This window comes from Lissotriton vulgaris, chromosome 2_1 (genome assembly GCF_964263255.1).
Source record: "Lissotriton vulgaris chromosome 2_1, aLisVul1.2, whole genome shotgun sequence".
Lineage (NCBI taxonomy): Eukaryota > Metazoa > Chordata > Amphibia > Caudata > Salamandridae > Lissotriton > Lissotriton vulgaris.
In genome coordinates, this window is record NC_141687.1 from 162,040,432 (window position 1) to 162,054,041 (window position 13,610).

Consider the following 13,610-nt stretch of genomic DNA (forward strand, 5'->3'; position numbering starts at 1 on the left):
GACTGAAGAAATCTCCCTTGGGGTCGAGGAGTGACTCCCCTGTTAAAACAAGCACCAAAGAAGCATCTTGCCGGTCTGCATTTTCGAGGCTCCCGCCGGATCCCAAAGAATCTGTGACACAGGACATGGACTTCCAGATATCTCCAAGGCTGACATGAGTCTCCAGTAAAGCTGAGACCTGTAGCCATCATGAGAGACGTGGGACCAAAACTTCTGGACTTCCAGCACATTTGCTGGAGCATCGACTTCCCGAGCTTTCCCGGAGTTGTGCATTGGGCTACGTATAGTTCAAGCCCTGAGCACCCTTTACACCAAAGCTTGTTCCGTGTTCCGTTGGCCGGCTTCCTGCGTTCTTGCTCGAGACCCTTCACGATCCCTGGTCCGTTGACTGGTGGGTCCTCATGAAGGTATCTCTTTTGTTCTTGAGCTTCCCTGGTTGCTCCAGATGTGCCCTGACTCCCCTCCAAAGGGTGAGTTCCTCGGACCTTGCTGGTCTGCTCCTAAGTCAATCTTTGCATTCTGTGTGGGTTGCTGTGGCCAAGGCTTGTTGGGTCCAATCCGGATACCGATGCTGCAGCACTCGACATCTGATGTGGGACAGCTCGAATCCAGCTCCTGGTTGTTGTCGACACCTCCTGGACCTCGTGGCTGAAGAGTCAAGCTTCACCTGCATCACCTGAAATCACCCGACATCGGCTGGCATCTTCTTGTTGCCTTCCTGGTCACTGGCTAGTGACCCAGACTCTGTTCCCTCTGCTTTCAGGTTCTTCAGATTTCCGATCCACCCTTGGATCCATCCGGATACTCTTCATCTGGTCTCCTGCAGCACTTCTTTGCAGCTTTCCATAGGAAACGACGACGAAACCCAATACGAAAAGACACTTATGCACCCGGCTTCCCTGGGTGAGGTAACACGAGTACTTTGGTGCTCCGTGGGTCTTGACTCTCGAAGTGTCCAGTACTGAAGGGGTTTGTTCCTAGTCCACTCCTAAGTGTCCTTATTCTTTAAAAATCTAACCGCAACTTTCTCCATAGAAGTCAATGGTGATTCGCGGATGTGTTTTGACACTGCACGCGTCTCCCATGGATCTCCTGCATCCCTACCTTGGGTGGTTCCTGGTTGCCCCAGCAGTTCTAAAGGCCATTGGCCTTGTTTCTATGTCCCTCGTGGTTCTTATACCATTTTCTTAGTATATGGTATAAAGATGAAAGCCACCGAGAATTAAACCCAGATATTTTGACTGGGTGTGAGTGTTTGATTGATTCAGATGCTCCGTCCATCACCACCCCCTTTTGTACCGCTTTTGGCCACCATAAGTGTGGCAGGGTATGCTCAGACGTGAGTCCCTTGCTCACTTTGCCACTGGATTCAAGCAAGCCGGGCTGAAGACGGCTGGAATACCAGAAACCGGTCCTCGGAAACTTGTTTCCGGTCCAGGGAAGACATGGCTTGGCTGTTCAGGCTGGACTGTTCCCATGAGGCACAGGGTCAGACTGATTTGCATATGGCCATGTCTGAACTGGGGTGGCAGAGTGGGCTAAAGAACGGTGATGGATTAAACCCAGATATTTTGACTGGGTGTGAGTGTTTGATTGATTCAGATGCTCCGTCCATCACCACCCCCTTTTGTACAACGTGAAATTGGAAGATGGCAGATGGTGGAACAAAAGCAATGTCTTAGTTACATCAAGATGGTGTGTCTGGGTAACATGGGTCTGAAGGCGATCATGGAGAGGAGCACCTTGAGGCAAGGGCCCATGTACCATCTGCCAGGATAACTGGGATGCCAACCACGTTCCAAGAGTATGTTAAGCATTAATTCAAAGGTAATTGGGTGGTTGTTTTCATTTTCTTTGCTATGCTAAAGAGTTTAATAATCACAAGCTTATGGTGTTTTTATACATGTCAAAGAAAAGATTCCTGGGTTGAAAGTTCATTGTTTTTGAATTTTCCATTGTTTATTGTACGGGGGGAAGATATGTTGGGTTGCATTGCTTCTGCTCTCGGCTACTCCTGTGGTCGCGGGTTAAGGCATGAGTGGATTATTGAGTGGGTGGTGTCGGGAGTTACAGTTGTTGAAGAAAGAGGTGGCCGCATCTTGTCCTGCTAGCTCAATAAAAACATACCCTGATGTCCTGATCTTTCCAACAAGCGATATCATGTGAAAGATATCACTTTCAAGAGAGGAGATCAAGTCCTAGTTCAACAATATAGAAAATTAAAATCTGATGCTACTTTTGAGGCTGAGTCCTTTATTGTCACAACCACAAAGGACACGTGGTGACTGCCCAACGTCCTGCGAAGTCTCTTACAAGAAATTCTTTTCACTTCAGATATGTTGCTCATCACTCACCAAAAATCGGTGTAACCCTAGAGACTGGGGTGCAGACAGACAGATATCGATCCTGCAACTGCTATTGTTTCCCCCTCACCTATGTGGATCACTGACACTTCGACTGCCAGCTCCCGGTTTCCAGTTACCCGATCAGGACGTGCTATTCAAGCGCCACAAAGGCTCATTGAAGAGTTATAAGTGCATAGGTATTATCAATTATTTATGCATTCATTTTTTCATTTATTTATTTATTTACTGTAAAAAGTTGTTTTACTGTAAAAAGTTGTAACTTGTTATTTAGCAAAGGGGGAGATGTAGTGTTGTGTAAATAAAGAATGACGGAACGCTATTGGTTCCTGGTGGACTCCTTAATCGGTGACATAAATATTGGAGGGTAATCAAGTGAATACAGGTTTAGAACGTTGAGTTCTTGCCTACACACTGAATAATAAAGATGTGCTTATCTACTTTTTGTGTGTGGCTTGGTCATTGGCAAATACCCAAGCTGGGTAGGCAGCTAAAATTGTGTTGAATTTTCTAGGGGAGAAAGCAAAGTACTTTCTTTATTTATGTAAATGGTTTGCTTCAGTGTAACACCTAGAACAGTGTGTGATCATTGCATATGCATCTGTAAGTGTGTTTGTTAGGACAAATGGGATCCATTTTTGGGAAGCGGGACTTTTTCTAACCGACCTAGCTCCTCCCATAGGTACCAGACCTGCTGGTCCCCCATCCTCGGCAGAAAAAAAGCAAGACAACTTTCAGTCCAGGTTTTAGTCTATTGAAGCCAGCTGTAGCCACTGACTCTTGCCTTCCCGCCCAGTACTACCTTATCAGGGTCGGATTGGGATCACAATTCGGCTAGGGCACTCCCCCAAAAAGTGGCCCACTTTCCCGGATCGTCCCTTTTATGGATCACCATCTGGTTAGTCTCCTTAGACTAATTGTTTTGAGAAAGGTTTGGAAAATTAAATATTTTAATGCTTCTAGAACCATTGAGATTGGCATAACTAGAATCTCTGCATACTGGCGAGGAGAAATAAAATAGCCTGGGGCCACAACACTTGATCTGGCTAGGGTTGCCACATGGACGGTACCAAATAGAAGAAAATCATCCCAAGGCCGGTATTTTTTCATCTGACAGGTATGTACTATGAGTAGTAAATGTAAGGCGAAAGCACTTCAAAATGTGTTCTAAAGCTGTGACTGATAGTTTAAAAAAGAAAAGCTGAAAAAATACGTTTGATCCAGTTACAGTGTACAAGATTATGCTAATACATTATACAAGATTAAATTCAATTTTAGAGTCGAGCCTGTGAGGGCATGCCCTAGCTATTGTTTACAAAAAGGGCTTGGAGCCCGGGCATTGCTTACTATTTGTGCATTTGATGTCAGTCTTCTTTACAGGCTCCCTAATTGGCCAGACCAGGCCAAACATAATTTCTGGTAATTTCTGTGGAGTAGGGACTGAGGTACAGATTGATTCAAGTTAATATATACCCATCTGCTGCTCACAACTGATTGAGATACTATTTCTCTCCCCATCCAACTTCCCCTCCCTGCTGCTCCCTCCATATCTTTTGCACTTTTTTCTTGCTTTTCACATTTTCAACACGGTCCAAGGCGGAGAGAGGTTTTTTTTTAGGTTTCAGTTGCGGCTCTGGACTTGAAAATATATACGAAAACTAGGGAATAGTGTTATTCTTAAACAGTGAAAAGAAGTCCACTAGCAACTTTCTCTCATGTTTCCCCAGCGGTATAAACACTATAAGTGAGTACTGCTGGGGCACTCATATTTCTGGTTTAGCAATATCCCTGGACTGCTCAAGGCTGCAGAGAACAGACTCTGAAAATGTGCTGGTGAAGCCCCCACTCTGTGCCCCAATGTCTTCTTTATAAATGCAAAGGGGTGATGTGTTATGTATTTGTTTTATACAGTGCCACCCCTTGACCTTCTAAGTGCCTCGATGTAGCCACAAATGTGCGTTGTGACTAAACAATGAGAAATCTGGATACACGTCAACACTCCCTTACCATTCTCTGATGTTTTCCATGCCTGAATGCTCTTGAAACCAGCAATCCTAAAAACATAATACATTTTTGTAAAAAACCTGCACCCCACTTTTCAAGAAGTACAAATTGCACAGACCTTTCACAAGCAAGGAATACCCCTCCTTTGCATCAAATATCTTATAATAAAAACACACTGGTTCGGGAAGCCCTTCTGTGGCTGCCTAACACCCTTTCTCTCTGACAGCAGAGACGTCTCTAATAATTACTATTTAGGAAGCTTGTCCTACAGGAGCTCATGGTTTACAGGTGACTCATTTCATGATATAATACTCTATTCAGCTTTACCAGTTACCTATAATCAGGGGCCCAACGGGTTTTGCCACATGTGTGCACTTGCTTTATGTTTCGCTGACATCTTACTGTACTGCATTGTTCATTTAACTCTTGTTAATGTTCTTTTACAGCACTGGCACTGTTCAACTCAGCGCTTTCTGTACTTCTATTGACACACATTTTGTGCAGTGCTTCTGGTCTGACCTTAATGCCATATCCAGTCTTTAAGCCACGCACGCGCTCCCCCCCCCCCCCCCCCCCCCTAACAAGGACTAAAAGACACTGGGGCTGAGTTGACAACACCTGGCTGCCAGGAAGGCCGCTTATCTTACCCCCTCCCAGCCCACCATAGCCTGAGGTGAGAATGGCACATAGGCTACAAATCACCCCCGCGCATATTAACACCCTCCCCAGTGCCCCCATAACCTGAAGACCATGGCCCAGCAGGGTATGACACTGCTTCTGGACAGGCAGGGGGCCGAGGCGAGAATGCCCTAAAGGCCAGAACAACACCAGGCCTCCCGTCTCAAATCACAGCAGGTCAGGAGATAGCGTGATGCTGGCGCCTCTTTAGAGTGCCGTGGCCTGTCGGGGATTAGGGAAGACTAAATCTCTTGGGCCAGTTTACAGAGCCTCCAAAAAAAAGGCCAACAAGTGCCCCTAGAGCACCGGCCCATCGGCCAATGCCCGAGTGCCCGCCTTCCCAATCCGAGCCTGTACCTTATCCCCCCCCCCTCCATCCCCTCCTCGAAGACCAGACCCAGGCTTTTGTTAGTGCAGCGCAGGCGTCATTAGTGACGTCACCGCATGGGGCCTGCACCGCGCCCCGCTCCTATTGGTTTGCTTTGCAAAGAACATTCTAACTGCGGCGGTGCCAGCCGTATTTAGTTGAAAATAATACTGCACATGCAAGCAGGCCAGGGAATACTCAACAGCACTGCAGCCCTGCGGAGGGGGTCGCGTGAACTTGCCCAGCAAGACGGTGAACCTTTGGCTGACGAAGGTGCCGTCCAATCAGTGTACACCATCCCTGGGCCCAGGAAAGAAAGAAGGTGAGCTAAGGCAGTAATTCTAATAAAAAAAATCGATGTACGAGTCACTGTAATCTGCTCCCTCTCTCAGTAAGAACTGCTGCGCCACCAAGCGGCAGTTGACACTCAGTGGAGAGGTCACTTCCACTTCACACCGTCTGCTCAAGTCTTATGCATTATTTAATGAATGCACCCTGTCCCCCGCTCTGGTAGCTCCGTCTGCAAGCAGGTAATGTCTCCGCTCAGAGAACACTCAAAGGCCGCCAAAGGTCCTCACTTATGCAGCCTGCGCTCCCTGACTACTGTTGCATTCCTGCTCAGATACGGATGGACGAGTGAAAGAAGAATGCAGGGCTCGTGTCAAGGGTAGACGCCGTCTACCCACTATTTTCAGAGGGGGGGGGGGGGGGGGGGGGGGGGGCGGTAGACGCGGTCTACCCCGCCAAGAGGTTGGGGCCCACAGAAATATGCTGAACTGGTCATGTAATTTTCCGGACACGGGACACTTTCCGCAGCGGCTACACTTTCTGCTTTTGTTCTCAGCAGCAAGGTGCAGGGGGAGAGAAGGCTTATCAGATTACAGCTTCGCCCATAACAAAAGCGGAAGTTAAGGGACCATCAGGTCTCTTTTTGCTGGAGTATCCCGGCTGGGTCACATTTTAACCCTTCCAGGTATTTAACAATGAAATGCTTTTGTCTTTGTTCGGTCCCTGTTTATATGAGATATGCATACACTGTAAGAATGTCAGATGTGTTGGTCGCCCCAGTATTCACACAAATAACAATTTAAATATCACTAATTTGTTTTATTTCTTTATAAGCGCTTTAGCAATACTCATTCCTCTGCTGGTGGTCAGAGTGCTTTACATCACAGGTACAGATTATACATTGACAATAAATCAGGTGTGTACATCAAGATAAAGTGCGTGTAACATAAAACAGTGAGGGTTGTGAGGGGTAGGAGCCACATGCCCTGGCATCAGCGCTGTAACTAAGGCAGACTGACTGGCCTACTGACATTCTGCACGCACAAGTGGTCTCTTCTTACAGCAACACCCTTTTCAAGGTAACATTTCCAACTTTATTTTATTTGTGTAGAGAGTAGTTTCACTCTCTTTGTGTAACCTCTTCCAGATCATCTTCCCTGAAGCTACAGGATTATCTCATGGGCAAATTTCTAAATGTTTCTTATTGCTCTGCACCCTTTTGTTCGCACAAGCAGTTTATTCATATTTATTTTCGAACAACAATATTGCTTGCACAAAATACCAAAATGTACAGTCTAACATGTACAATTTCAAACCTAAGTGGCGATAACCAGGTCACAAGAAAGGCAAACGAAATATACCCAAATATCCCACCAAGTGAACTATTCACAAGCATACATTCTACATCCATAGTGTGCACGGGGCCAGGAGGGCTAGCCATGCAAGAATGTGTCTGGCACAACAATTAAGCTCAAGAACAGTGCAAGAATCACGAGGCCTCAGCCCAGGGACCTGGCTGCAACCCTTAAAGGGAGTTTGAGGGGTGGTGGAGGTGAAAGGTTTGTTGGTAGGCATGTTCTGTAAATGTTTGACGTACTTTACTTTTATTTGGCTGGGCTCAAAAGAAATTAAAACCATGAAAGGCATAAAAGGTGTGATAATAATCTTTTTGTTAAGGTGATTTGCACGGTGTGGGAAGTGTGAAGAACACTGCAAGAATCACGAGGCCTCAGTCCACGGACATGGCTGCAGCCTTCCAGGGTAGTTTGAGGGTCAGTGGGGGTGAAAGGCTTGTTGGCAGGCATGTCCTGGTACATGATGTCCTTGCTTGTGAGTGGTTAGTCTGTAGAGTGAGACAGTGAGTTGATGTCACATTGGGGCACCTCACTGCAGGGAGTATGCAGTGCATTCCTAGAGAAGGGTGAAAAGTGGGGGTGGGTCCGGCCGGAAATCCCTCCCAGTATGGACAGAGGAGAGAGATGGAGTGTTGGCGGTTTCGAGGCCTGCCTGGAGAGGGCTGAGGAGGGCAGGTGATTTCAGGAGACTGTAGACCAGAAGGGGGGCAGGGAAGCCCTGTAGGATAGAGCAGGAAAGAGGGGTGAGTCTATGTGTAGAAAGCAGAAGAGAGGAACAAGTGTGCAGGCCTGTGGGAGGGAGGGGATCAGAAAGGCGTGTAAGATGGGGAGTTGTCAGGCATAGCGCAAAGGCCCGAAGGAAAGTAGGGGACAACCAGGCGAGAACTTGACATGGGGGAGGGGAGTCATGATAAGGACTGAGGGGGAGGAGGCCTCAAGTAGATATCAGAAGAGATGGGAACACGCTGCAGAAGACAGTGAGTTTACAGGGCTTAGAGACATCAGAAGGGGTGGGGGGTTAGAGCTTGCCTAGATAGTGGCTGAGCGCAAGAGGGGAAGTGCGCAGTTCTGTGTAGACAGCAGGATGGAGGGAGGTGTTAGGGTGTTTGCAGGTCTGGTGGAGGGAACAGAGGGGGTATGGGGAGGTAAGGGCCCACTGTGGAGGAAGTGGGTGGAGCAGGGGGAAATTGGGTGTGGCCTCTGACAAATATTTGAGCACCAGGACTTCATATTTTACAAATTAAGCACTGCCTTCATGCCTACATTCCGGGCCACTGGAATTATGCAGTGGGGAGCACCAAATTGTGCGACAGAATTGACTAAATTTTGCAGCAAGGAAAGGCAAATTATGCAACATAAGTTGGCACATGTTTTTTATAGTATTACTTCCCTATTTTGACATTTATATACATGGTAATACGATCTGGGGAAAGATTTCATCTCATTACTACTAGTTTATCAACCAAATAGAGAAATGAGCAACTGAAAATGAAAAGTCACCACATTTTTAGTAACTTTTGATCTGAGTAAGATTTTTTAAATACAAACTGTTAATTGTGCAGCTGATGATAGATTATATAGCAAATTCTGCAAAACTATAATTATGCAAAAAAGTTGCAGCCGCAAAATTGCATAATTCCAGTAGCCCAGGCTATATTAAAAGGATTACAATTTATGAACTGCAAGTAACAAAAGGATCACTTCCTTAAAAACAGTTACCCACTTGTCCATTTACATAAAATACAATTCTGTCATCTGCGTGTTACATAATGTGTTTTGCACGAGACATAGAAAGCCTCTATGCTACTTTGATTCAAAACTAGGACTAGGTAAAACACAGATCTCTCCAGCAAATACGTTATTCTCCAGAGTTATTTTACCATTATTATTATTTCCAGAGATTTAGCTGGCACACAAAAATCTTTGCAGCAGTGCCTTAACCCCATAAAGTATTTTAAAATATAGACATTGCAACCAATTAAGCAGGACAGATTTACTGCCACATTTCTCCTTGTTGCCAATTTCTTTGTGGCAGGGTTTAAAAAAAATACGTATACGTTGAGGCCCAGATTTTGCATCGGGTTTGCGTCAATAGTTTGGCACAATACCAATGGAAAATCTAATTTGGTAAATATTGGAATGCTCTCAAATGTACTAATGATAGGCCTGCTAAACAAATGTGATGTCTTTAGATCTGATGTCACTTCCTGTGAGGACATGGATTGTGATGCCACTTTCTGTGATGCCACATGATGTCACACACAGTGATGTCACTTCCTGTGATGTCATGCGCAGTGATGTCACACCCATTCTGCCTGATGTGGTGAGCCCCCACACTTATTTGGGACTCGAGCCCTGGAAGAATGGATGGATGAGTGAAAGGAAGGGTAGATGGTTGGCTGGATGAAAGGATGGATGGATGAGTGAACGGGTGAATGGATGAACTGATGAGAGAAATGGTGGAGGGATGGATAAGTGAATGAAAAAATGAGTGTAAGTGTAAATGGGTGAATGATGAGTGAATGGATGGATCAAAGGGTGGATGGATGAGGGAAAATATGGATGGCTGAGTGAAAGGGTTGATGGAAGACTGAGTGAAAGTGAGGATGGATGGAGTGAATGAGTGGATGGATGGATAAAAAGGGTGAATTGATGAGTGAAAGGGTGGATGGATGATTGAAAGGGTGGTTGGATGATTGAGAGTATAGGATGGATGGATAAATGAAAGGAGTGATGGATAAGTGAAAAGATGGATATGTTTGATAGATAGGTTTGAAGAGGGATGTATAGGTCTGGGTATGGATTGCAGATGGATGGTTGGACGGATGGAATAGTGACAGACGGAATCTTGGATGAATGAGTGAATGGATGACAGATTATAAAGATTAAATGGTGGACATCTGTGGGTGGATGGATGGATGAAAGGATTGATGTATAGATGCTTGGATGGAAGAGACAAACAGGCTAATTTGGGGAGAGTCACAATGATGTCCTTCACTTGCTTGGTGCCATAGGAGCTTTGGTTCAAAGGCTCCCAATCAGCCCCGCGGCTGTGCCCTCCCAAAACACAGAGCCACAGGAATGACCATTTTTCACGCTACTCGTGTTTTAAAAGCGGTGGGTCGAACTGTCTCACGGGAATTGTGCGCCAAATACAGCACGCTGCGCACTTGTGGTGACTTGGGTGCACGCAGGCTATTGGGAACAGTGGTTGTGGTGCTGAAATCACCATTTTCCCAACTTTCAGGGACAAGCAGAGGTTTGTCCGAAAACCAAACATTTTTACACAGTTTTGGCATTTTTCTGGGACATAGCCTATTTTTGCTATTGTTTGTGCTTTCAACCTCCTTCCAGTTAATGGTATAAATGGATATGAAAGCTATAATGGATCCTGGAAAGCTATACATTTTTGAAAAGTAGACAAAATTCTGAATTCAGCCAGGGGTAATTTGCGTAGATCCTTTATGGTTTCTATATAGAAACTAACAGGTGAATATAGGAAACATTGAAAATTAGTTGAAAAAAACAGAAAAAAACAGCCATTTGTGTCAACGTTTTAACCTGTAACTTCTTCTAATTATGACAGCTGTTTGCAATATACCGTAACATCTGCTGGACCTTTCTGGTTGTGGGGATATATAGGACTTGTTGGTTCACCAAGAACCTGACGAACCCTGAGCCAATAACTGAGCAGGGTCTTGTAAAGGTTTTTTATTATGTCCCAGGTATATAGCAATTAATTTGGAAAAATATATACATGGAAAAATCGGTATCAAAGACACCTATATATTTCTGAAATTGGAACAAAATATAGAGTTTAGAAACAGTACATTTTTGCACATTTCCCAAATTGGGAGTACCCATACTAGCATGAGAATTATAGGTCCTTTTTCAAAATGACTTATTTTTTGCACATAGTCTTTCATTTGGAAGGCAGAATGCATCAAAAGTCGATAGGTAATAACAGTTACTCAACGATTCTGTGTTACCCTAAGTCTCCCGATAAAAATGGTACCTCACTTTGGTGGGTAGGCCTAGTGCTCTTGACAGGAAACGGCCCAAAACGCAACGTGGACACACCACAATTCCACTGTGAAAACTGACCCTTTTTTTGCAAAGTGCCTTGCTGTAGATTTTGAACCCTAGCTCTGCCCGCATCTAGGGAAACCTAGCAAACCTATAAATATTTGAAAAAATTAGAAACACAAGGAAATCCAGGATGGGGTGACTTGTCTGGCTCTCACCAGGTTCTGTTACCCAGAATCCTTTGCAAAATTCCATCCACCCCGCAAAATGGGGAATGCGGGATGGATGGAATTTTGTGGATTCACACAGATTCCAGAACTCTCCACCAAGTTCTGTGAAAGGAGAACCACAAAAGGCATATATAAAATATATGTATTTATTACTAAACACTCTTTACTAACCTCTTTATGAGATTAGAAAACAAGAAACACAATATCAACACATTAGAATATAAGTAAGTAGCACAATATACAATGGGCCCTAGGGGGAGACCAAACCATATATTAAGAAAGTGGTTTGAGAACCACGACTTGAGTAGACACAGTGCCTAGAGCAAAGGTACTCACAAAATTTCTCTCGGGGGCCAAATTTACAGTGTGGTTTGTGGCCGAGGGCCGCACTGGTGGGGGCGGGGTCAGTGGGGGAGGGGGCGGGTCTAGAGCAAAATAAAAACTGTGACCATGAGGTTGAACATAGGCACCTGCAGCGGACGCCTTCGTCCACTGAGCCACCAGACCGGCACACACACATTTCTCTCTCTCTCTCTCTCTCTCTCTCACACCCTCGGTCACCCTCAATCTGACTGTCTCTCTCTCTCTCTGTCTCACTCCCTCTCTCTCTCTCACCCTCTGCTACCCTCACTCTGTCTCTCTCTCTCTCTCCCTCCCTCCCTCTGTCTGTCTCCGTCTGGCTCACTCCCTCCCTCCCTCTGTCTCTGTCTCCCTCTGTCTGTCACCCTCTTTCAACCTAGCTCTGTCTCTCTCCCTGTCTCCCTCTCTCTGTCTCCTTCCCTCTCTCTCCGTCTCCCTCCCTCTGTCTCCGTCTCCCTCCCTCTGTCTCCGTCTCCCTCCCTCTGTCTCCGTTTCCCTCCCTCTGTCTCCGTCTCCCTCCCTCTGTCTCCGTATCCCTCCCTCTGTCTCCGTCTCCTTCCCTCTGTCTCCTTCCCTCCCTCTGTCTCCCTCCCTCTGTCTCCCTCCCTCTGTCTCCCTCCCTCTGTCTCCCTCCCTCTGTCTCCCTCTCTCTGTCTCCATCTCTCTGTCTCCCGCTCTCTGTCTCCCTCTCTCTGTCTGCCTCTTTCTTACTCTCCTTCCCTCTGTCTGCTTCCCTCCGTCTCCCTCCCTCTGTCACCCTCTTTAACCTCCCTCTGTCTCTCTCCCTCTGTCTCCCACCCTCTGTCTCCCACCCTCTGTCTCCCACCCTCTGTCTCCCACCCTCTGTCTCCCTCTCCCTCCCTCTGGCTCAGTCTCCCTCTGGCTCAGTCTCCCTCCCTCTGTCTCCCTCCCTCTGTCTGACTCCCTCTGTCTGACTCCCTCTGTCTGACTCCCTCTGTCTCTCTCCCTCTGTCTCTCTCCCTCTGTCTCCCACCCTCTGTCTCCCGCTCCCTCCCTCTGTCTCCCGCTCCCTCCCTCTGTCTCCCTCTCCCTCCCTTTGTCTCCCTCCCTCTGTCTCCCTCCCTCTGTCTCACTCTCTCTCACTCCCTCTGTCTTACTCTCCTTCCCTCTGTCTGCTTCCCTCTGTCTGCTTCCCTCTGTCTCCCTCCCTCTGTCACCCTCTTTAACCTCCCTCTGTCTCCCACCCTCTGTCTCCCTCTCCCTCTTTCTATCTCCCTTCCTCTGTCCCCCTCCCTCTGTCTCCCTCCCTCTGTCTTCCTCCCTCTCTCTCTCCGTCTCCCTCCCTCTCTGTCTCCCCCTCCCCCTCTCTCCCCCCCCTCCCTCCCTCTCCCCCTCCCTCTCTGTTTCCATTTACAGACTTCTGGCTAGTAAACCTTTATGTAAAGACAGTACACTTCTAAATGATAGCCATTCAGGAAGTGATCCAGTATTGAAGGTGATAGGAGAGGGACTTCACGACCACCACTGATTTAAATGATGCATATTTTCACATTGCAGTGCATTCATTTGTCAGTTTTATCTTCTTTTTGTGGCAAGCGAACATATCCCCAATTTAGTCTTGCGTTGCGGAAAATGTCAACTACATGGGTGTTTACAAATTGTTTGATAGTGGTTGCGGCACATTTACATTGTGAAAGTGCCCATGTATATCGTAAGTCCATAATTACATGGCTGGTGTAAGAGAGCACAGCTCAAAAATGCCATTACTGGCTCAAAAACGTTGCTACTCAATCTTGGATTTAATACCACGGTCAAAAAGTCACATCTGCATTCCTAGCAAATACCGAATTTTCTGGATGTAACTCTCAATTGAACTATGGAAAAGTTTTAAACTTAAACCAAGCGACTATGGTTGTTTCTACTTTACTACATGTCACAATCTCTAACAGTGAGAAAAGTAAGAAACGTAATAGTAATG